The 8378-nt window shown below is 41.7% G+C and overlaps 1 pseudogene; it reads left to right on the top strand.

Moving 5' to 3' along the window:
- Positions 1-5727: 5727 nt before the first annotated feature.
- Positions 5728-7659, top strand: LOC117757715 (annotated as a pseudogene).
- The last annotated feature ends 719 nt before the right edge of the window (positions 7660-8378 follow it).

Genomic DNA, 8378 nt, shown 5'->3' with positions numbered 1-8378 from the left:
TGTCACTGGGACAGACCCTTTACAACACCTATATGATTTTAATTATTTTAGTTTCATGTGATTACAATAAAAGTCCAAAAAGACTGTTACGATTAAATCTCGAATACATTGATGTAGACATTCTGTATTAAATATACAACCCCAACTCAGAAAAAGTTGGGACGGTATGGAAAATGCAAATAAAAAAAGACAGCAGTGATTTCTAAATTAAGTTTGACTTGTATTTCATTGCTGACAGTATGAACATAAGATATTTTTTGTTTGTCTGGTCATCTTCATTTTATTTGTTAATATACATCCATTCCTGCCATTCAGGCTTGCAACACATTCCAAAAAGTTGGGACGGGGGCTTTTTAGGGCTAGGAATGAGGTAGAATGATTAAAAAATGAAGTGATTTGTAATAGGTGATGTCAACAGGTGATTGTAATCATGATTTGGTCCAAAAGCAGCAACCAGGAAAGGCCTGGCTCTTTAGGAGCAAAGATGGGCCGAGGATCGCCAGTTTGCCAACAAATGTGTGAGAAAATTATTGGAATGTTTAAAAACAGTGTTCCTCAAAGAAGGATAGGAAGGGATTTGGATATTTCATCCTCTACGATGCATAACATCATTAAAAGATTCAAGGAATCTGGAGGAATTTCAGTGCATAAAGAGCAAGTGCGAAAGTCTAAGGTGACTAACAGTGTTCTCCGATCCCTCAGACGACACTGCATCAAGAACCGTCATTTATCTTTAAGCAATATAACCACATGGGCTCAGGATTACTTTGGCAAACCGTTGTCAATCACTACAATACGTAGTTACATCCACAAATGCCAGTTAAAACTTTACTGTGCCAAAAGGAAGCCTTATGTTAACCCTGTCCAGAAGCGCAGTAGACTTCTCTGGGCTCGAAGGCATCTGGGATGGACCATAACACAGTGGAAACGTGTATTGTGGTCAGACGAGTCAGTATTTCAGGTCTTTTTTGGAAGAAATGGACACTGTGTACTCCTGACTAAAGATGGTCATGGTATGGGGTTGTGTTAGTGCCCTTTGCAAAGGTAACTTACACTTCTGTGATGGCACCATTAATGACGAAAAGTACATAAAGATTTTGGAGCAGAATCTGCTGGCTTCAAGACGAAATCTTTTCCAGAGACATCCTAGCATATAGCAACAAGACAATGCAAAACCACATTGTGCACACATTACAAAGGCATGGCTGCGGAAGAAGAGGGTGGGAGTGCTGGACTGGCCTGCGCGCAGTCCAGACTTGGACACAATAGAGAATATGTGGTGCATTTTAAAATGCAAAATGCGACAACGGAGACCCCGTACTGTTGCACACCTTAAGACTTGTTTGCAGGAAGAATGGGACAAAATGACCCCTGAAACACTTCATCACTTGGTGTCTTGAGTCCCTAAACGTCTTTAAAGTGTTGTGAAAAGGAATGGCAACATTACAAAGTGGTAAATGCTTTACTGTCCCAACTTTGATTGAAATATGTTGCAAGAATCAAAATTGAAATTAGTGTTTATTTTGAAAGAACAATACAATTCATGAGGTCAAACATAAAATAAGGTGCTTTTGTATTGTTTTTTATTGTAATACAGGTTAAAGATAATTTATAAATCAATTTTAGTGAAGCCAAAGTGTCTCAATCACCCCATGGTGGCTGTTGTAGGTCATAAAGGCTGCCTCCTCCATGTTAATAGGTGGGGGGTAGACCAAACTAGAGCTAGTGTGTGTGTGTGCTACTAACTAATGTAATAAGTTATGGCAAACAGGGTAATGTACTGTACTTAAGTGGGGACACTACAGGTGAATACAGTCAATTAGGCCAATAAACAATTTTAAAAATGTCAAAACAGTTGCATTTCAATATGAATTTCTTATATACTCTATTGTAAACTTAGTAAACTATCTCAAGTGGTATAGTTGAAGATTTTAATTATGACAATAAATTATGATAAAAGGGTGTCAATTTCATGGTTATTTAATACTTTTGGTCAATGCATTAGTAAATTAAATTATTGTTTTCTATTAAAGACTTTTTTATTTAAATAAATTGAGTTTTAATATACTATGCATTTAGTTAAAAGGGTGTGTGTTTACATTTTCGAGGACAGCCGGGCCTTTATCATTTGTGCGTACGAATGGTCTGAGGAAGTTCTAAATTTGTTCGTACTCTGCGAATCGTACTCTGCGAATCGTACTCTGCGAACAAATTTAGGTACGAACATATTGATGAATCACAGATTTGTGCGTACGCACTCTTTGTGAATGAGGCCCATTGTGCCCACCATACAAGTCAAGAAGTTTCCAAACCAGAAGCCCTGGTTGAACAGTCAGGTACGTCAGATGCTGTGTACTCGGTCTCTTGCATTTCAATCAGGGAACCAGATGGAGTACAAAACTGCAAAGTACAGACTGAGAAAAACCATCAAAGATGCTAAAATGCGGTACAAGGATAAACTGGACGGCTTCATCTGCTGCTGATGCCGGGCGGATATGGCTGGGCCTGCAACACATCACAGAGTGTAAGGGCACCACCACAGGGATCACCAACTCCACCATCACCCTGCCTGAACAGCTCAACGAATTCTACGCCCGCTTCGAGACCTCCAGCAGCAACACATAGGAGAGGCCCTCACACACCCAGACCACACAACTCTGACGACACCACAGTCATTGGACTTATTACAGCATATAGACGTGAGGTGTCTAGTCTGGTGACATGGTGGGAAGAGAACAACCTCACCCTCAACAAGGACAAGGCCAAGGAAATGAACGTGGACATGAGAAAGGAGAGGAGAACTCATTGGCCACTGTTCATCCGGGGGCTTGAGGTGGAGAGGCTGAGCAGCTTCTAATTCCTGGGCGTCTACATCAGTGATGACCTCACCTGGACACTAAACACCACCCAGCTGGACAAGAAAGCACAACAGCAGCTGTACTTCCTGAGGAGGCTGAGGAAATTCGGCATGTCACCAAAGATCCTCAGCAACTTGGGAGCACCACTGCAATGGAGACCACTGAGAGGATCACCAGGACATCACTACCCTCTCTGCAGGACATCTACAACTGCAGAGTCCACAGAAGAGCCTGCTCTATTGTCAAGGACCCCACCCACCCCCAACACGGACTGTTCACACCTCTGCCCTCTGGTAGAAGGTACAGACGTGGGAAATCCAGGACGTCCAGACTGAGGAACAGCTTTTATGCAACTGCCATCAGACTGTTAAACACTCACTGGCCCTGACACCACCCTGGACTACACCCAAACACACAGATCCTTCACTCTGCCCCCTACTCTATATGACAAATAAAACACTTTGAAACCTGAAAACTGTCACTCATGTATAGAAAGAGTGTGAACAATATAACGAATAAAGAAGGGAATTCATATCAGGATTATAATATGAAAAGCCAAATATTACAATGAAAAATTTGATAGTAAAGAAATCAATATACATCATCTTCTAATGAACTACTTAAGAGAAACAGGACTAATTTCATTTTTGTTTTGTTTTGTTTGCTGCCAATCTCCTGCTCCACACTCCAGTCCAGAAGGTGGCAGTAATGCACCTATAAACTGGTTTGCTAACCACCAATAAACACCAGAAGAAGAGAAAAAAGAAGAATCCACAATCAGCGGAGGTGAACACCGGAAGCTTCATCAGCGTGTTTGAGTGGAAGCAGCGCGAAGACGATAATAAACACATCAGTGGTGGAGAAGCAACAATGTCTTCAGATCAGGGTTTGAGAGAGTTTGTCAGTGAGCGACTAACTTCTGCTGCTGAAGAAATATTCAGAGTCTTTGAACAAACTGTCGTCGAGTACGAGAAAGAGATCGTTCGTCAGCGCAGGTTGTTGGATATCGTTTGGAAACCTGAGATAAAGCTTCACAGGACAAGTGAGTACAAACACATTGGTCTTCATGAAACTAACACCAAGGAGGTTATGTTTTTCCTTTTGTCTGTTTGTCAGTTTGCAGGATTAAGCAAAAACTACTGGTCTGATTACTACAAAACTTGGTGAAAGAATGTGATATGTGTCAGTAAAGAATTCATTCAACTTTAGAGCGGATCCAGGAATGTTGTTTAATTTTCTGCATTTCCAACAGAATTCATTCACTCTATGGTGGTGGCGTTGCTCTCACACGCAGCACATTAGGAGTGACAGGTACACAGACTGCAGTTCTCACGTGAGAGAAAACTGCTCCCTTCATCTCTATCAGACATTTACTTATGTATAAATACTATAAACATTAACACCCTTTCCCTTTTATGTTAAAAACTGTTTCTTCTCATCAATATTCTAAACACAGATATTTTGTTGATGTTCTCAGTTGCACGTTGCATTTATTGCACTTCTGTCCTTCCTGGGAGGGATCCCTCACATGTGGCTCTCTCTGAGGTTTCTATGTTTGTTCCCCTGTTAATAGGTTTTTTTTTTGTTGTTTCTTGTTGAGGGTTAAGGGCAGATGAGTTGTTAAGCCCTATTAGACAAATTGTGATTTGTGAATATGGGCTTTATGAATCAAATTTGATTAATTGATCTGCCACCTGCAGATCCGAGCAGAATTGGAGCTGAAACTATGAGGTCTGTCTGTGTGGAACTTTTTGGAAGAATACACAAGCAAGCATGTGGCAAACAGTGCGACACACAGCTATATAATGCAGCAAGGAAACTGTGGCAGGACAAATTATAATATGGCAGGCTGCTACAATCTAGATAAATAATGGGAAACACTGCTTTGACATCGCAAATCCTAATGTGACATTGTGCCCCCATTGTGTACGAGGAAAATTACATAAATCATGGAGGTGTGGGAATTTCTTGGATGCATCACGATGCAGACTTGGACGACTCTGCATCGATGCAGTCACTGAACATAATCGATCATGTTTACAGCTACGTTCATTGTTTTAGCTATGTCCCACCAGAGCATAATTATAACCAGCGCTGCTTCAGGACAGACTCATGAAAGGTCTGGTCGTCCTGTATCAGAGTCTCTGTTGGAGTCTGTTACGAGACGTAACGTGAAGGGAAGTCAGGACATCAGGGTTAAAGTGACCGGAACGATCTGGAGACATGATCCAACATCATAGATATTATATTGCCAGATGTCCTTTTTTCCATCATCAAATTAGTGACCCAGTTATGTGTCCCCTTTTTCCTCCAGAGCTCCCGCAGCAACATGTATGTAGGCAGAAGAAGGAAGTTCTTACTGACCAGCAGCTCTGTGACCAGGAGACAAACCCTAGTCTGGACCAAGAGGACCCACAGACACCAACTGCTGCTGCTGAAGAAATACCCAGAGTCACTCAGAATATTATCCTTGAGTTCAATGAAGACATTAATTATCAGCGCAGACTACTGGATCTTGTTTGGAAACCTGAGATAAAACTATACAGGACAGGTGTGTAAAAGCAGAATGGTCAAATGAAAACTAACACAGGAGCAGAACTCGTATAAAGTTCAAAGTGTTTTTATAGTATCCTTTATTGACTCTTACTCCCTCATCACATTAGTGCCCTATTTCTTGTGTGCATTTGTTCCTTTAGAGCTCCCACAGCAACATATCTGTAAGGAGGAGGAGGTTCTCAGTGACCAGGCCCAAAACTCCAGTCTGGACCAAGAGGACCCAGAGCCTCCACAGATTAAAGAGGAGCAGGAGAGACTCTGCACCAATCAGGAGGGAGAGCAGCTTGTACTGAAGCAGAAGAACGATGCCGTTATGTTTACTCCTACTAATGAGGAGATCGACCACAGTGGACAAGAACCAAAGAGTGACCAGCTCCTCTCTCACTACTCTCCTGTAGCTGAGAGCCAAGATCAGAGAGGAAGCAATGATGTGGACCCGGGATCAACTAGAGATGAAGAGTCAAAGAGTAAGAAGAGAAAGAGGACGCGTCACAATAACACAAGTCACAGTGACTATGTAGACAAATCTTTCCCAACAAAGAGACACCGTAACACTTACACAGGTAAAAAGTGTTCAACGTGTGACATTTGTGGGAAAAGTTTTAGATTTAAATCTATATTGGTCGTACATATGAGAATCCACACAAGTGAGAAGCCATATCCTTGCAAAACATGTGGCAAAGGTTTCAGACATCATTACAACCTGAAATATCACATGATGTCACACACAAGTGAGAAGCCATATCCTTGCAATAATTGTGGGAAAGCTTTTAAAACAAGATGTATCTTAAAAGTCCACATGAGGATTCACACTGGTGAGAAGCCATATTCTTGCAAAACATGTGGGAAAGGTTTCAAACAGATTGGTGGGCTGAACTCTCACATGAGTGTCCACTCAGATGAGAGGTTGTATTCCTGTGAAACATGTGGGAAAAGGTTCAAGACTAAAACAGTCATACTGGACCACATGAGAATCCACACAGGTAAGAAGCCATATTCTTGCAAAACATGTGGCAAATGTTTCGGACGTCAGAATTACCTGAAATATCACATGATGTCACACACAGGTGAGAAGCCATATCCTTGCAATAATTGTGGGAAAGCTTTTAAAACAAGTCATGTCTTAAAGGTCCACATGAGGAATCACACGGGTGAGAAGCCGTATTTGTGCAAAACATGTGGGAAAAGCTTCAAGACTAAAAGCACCATGCTGTACCACATGAGGAATCACACGGGTGAGAAGCCGTATTTGTGCAAAACATGTGGGAAAGCTTCAAGACTAAAAGCACCATGCTGTACCACATGAGGAATCACACGGGTGAGAAGCCCTATTTGTGCAAAACATGTGGGAAAAGCTTCAAGACTAAAAGCACCATGCTGGACCACATGAGAATCCACACAGGTGAGAAGCCATATTCTTGCAAAACATGTGGCAAATGTTTCGGACGTCAGAATTACCTGAAATATCACATGATGTCACACACAGGTGAGAAGCCATATCCTTGCAATAATTGTGGGAAAGCTTTTAAAACAAGTCATGTCTTAAAGGTCCACATGAGGAATCACACGGGTGAGAAGCCGTATTTGTGCAAAACATGTGGGAAAAGCTTCAAGACTAAAAGCACCATGCTGTACCACATGAGGAATCACACGGGTGAGAAGCCGTATTTGTGCAAAACATGTGGGAAAAGCTTCAAGACTAAAAGCACCATGCTGTACCACATGAGGAATCACACGGGTGAGAAGCCCTATTTGTGCAAAACATGTGGGAAAAGCTTCAAGACTAAAAGCACCATGCTGGACCACATGAGAATCCACACAGGTGAGAAGCCATATTCTTGCAAAACATGTGGCAAATGTTTCGGACGTCAGAATTACCTGAAATATCACATGATGTCACACACAGGTGAGAAGCCATATCCTTGCAATAATTGTGGGAAAGCTTTTAAAACAAGTCATGTCTTAAAGGTCCACATGAGGAATCACACGGGTGAGAAGCCGTATTTGTGCAAAACGTGGGAAAAGCTTCAAGACTAAAAGCACCATGCTGTACCACATGAGGAATCACACGGGTGAGTAGCCGTATTTGTGCAAAACATGTGGGAAAAGCTTCAAGACTAAAAGCACCATGCTGGACCACATGAGAATCCACACGGGTGAGAAGCCATATTCTTGCAAAACATGTGGCAAAAGTTTTTCTCAGTTATCATCATTACATAGGCACATTAGGATTCATACAGTTTAACATTTGTAACTCACACTTTCTGAGAGCGACTGTAGGATTGTAATTTGCAACAAATGCAAAGGTTTCGAGAGGGGAGGAAATTTAACACTACCAATCTCATAAGTCACCTTAAAGTCCGTCATCGCGACGAAGATGTATTGCGAAAATATGAGGCGCTTGCAGCCAGAGATGCTATGGGGAAAAAAAGGCCAAAGCAATTGTTAGTATCGCAGTGCTGCAAGGGGACTGACCAGACTGACGCTACATCATGGAGCCCCACATTGGGCGCCACTGTGGCAATAAACCCTGCCTCCAGGAGAGAAGAGATCAGAGCGTCCTGGTTTAAAAAAGTGTATGGTCCACAATGTGTCTGCTTCAATATGGTCTAGATGCGGAAAAAGCAATGCAATGTCAACTTTTTGTGTTTTCACAAATAAAGTAAAGGTTTCACAAATTTGAAAGTTTATTTCAGACAGTCGTGATGCTTTACTAAAGATGGCCAACACATTTTCACTTCAGTAAATGCCTCCAACATTGGAGGTACGTTCAGTAGAGGTGCAAGTAAGTTTCCCCTTAATTGCTAAATCGGAAGTTAACTTCAGCCTTGTCAACACATCATGCTTCATAACACATCCCTTTTCAAACAGCCTATGAATTCCTTTTAGGTTTTCATCTTAAGGTTGAGGTCTTATCTTTATGTCCAGTCTGAATCTCTCTTACCTCATAGTTAACATGATCAG

Source organism: Hippoglossus hippoglossus, chromosome 23, assembly GCF_009819705.1.
Source record: "Hippoglossus hippoglossus isolate fHipHip1 chromosome 23, fHipHip1.pri, whole genome shotgun sequence".
In the NCBI taxonomy this organism is placed as follows: Eukaryota; Metazoa; Chordata; class Actinopteri; order Pleuronectiformes; family Pleuronectidae; genus Hippoglossus; species Hippoglossus hippoglossus.
This window is presented reverse-complemented; position numbering and strand designations above follow the sequence as displayed.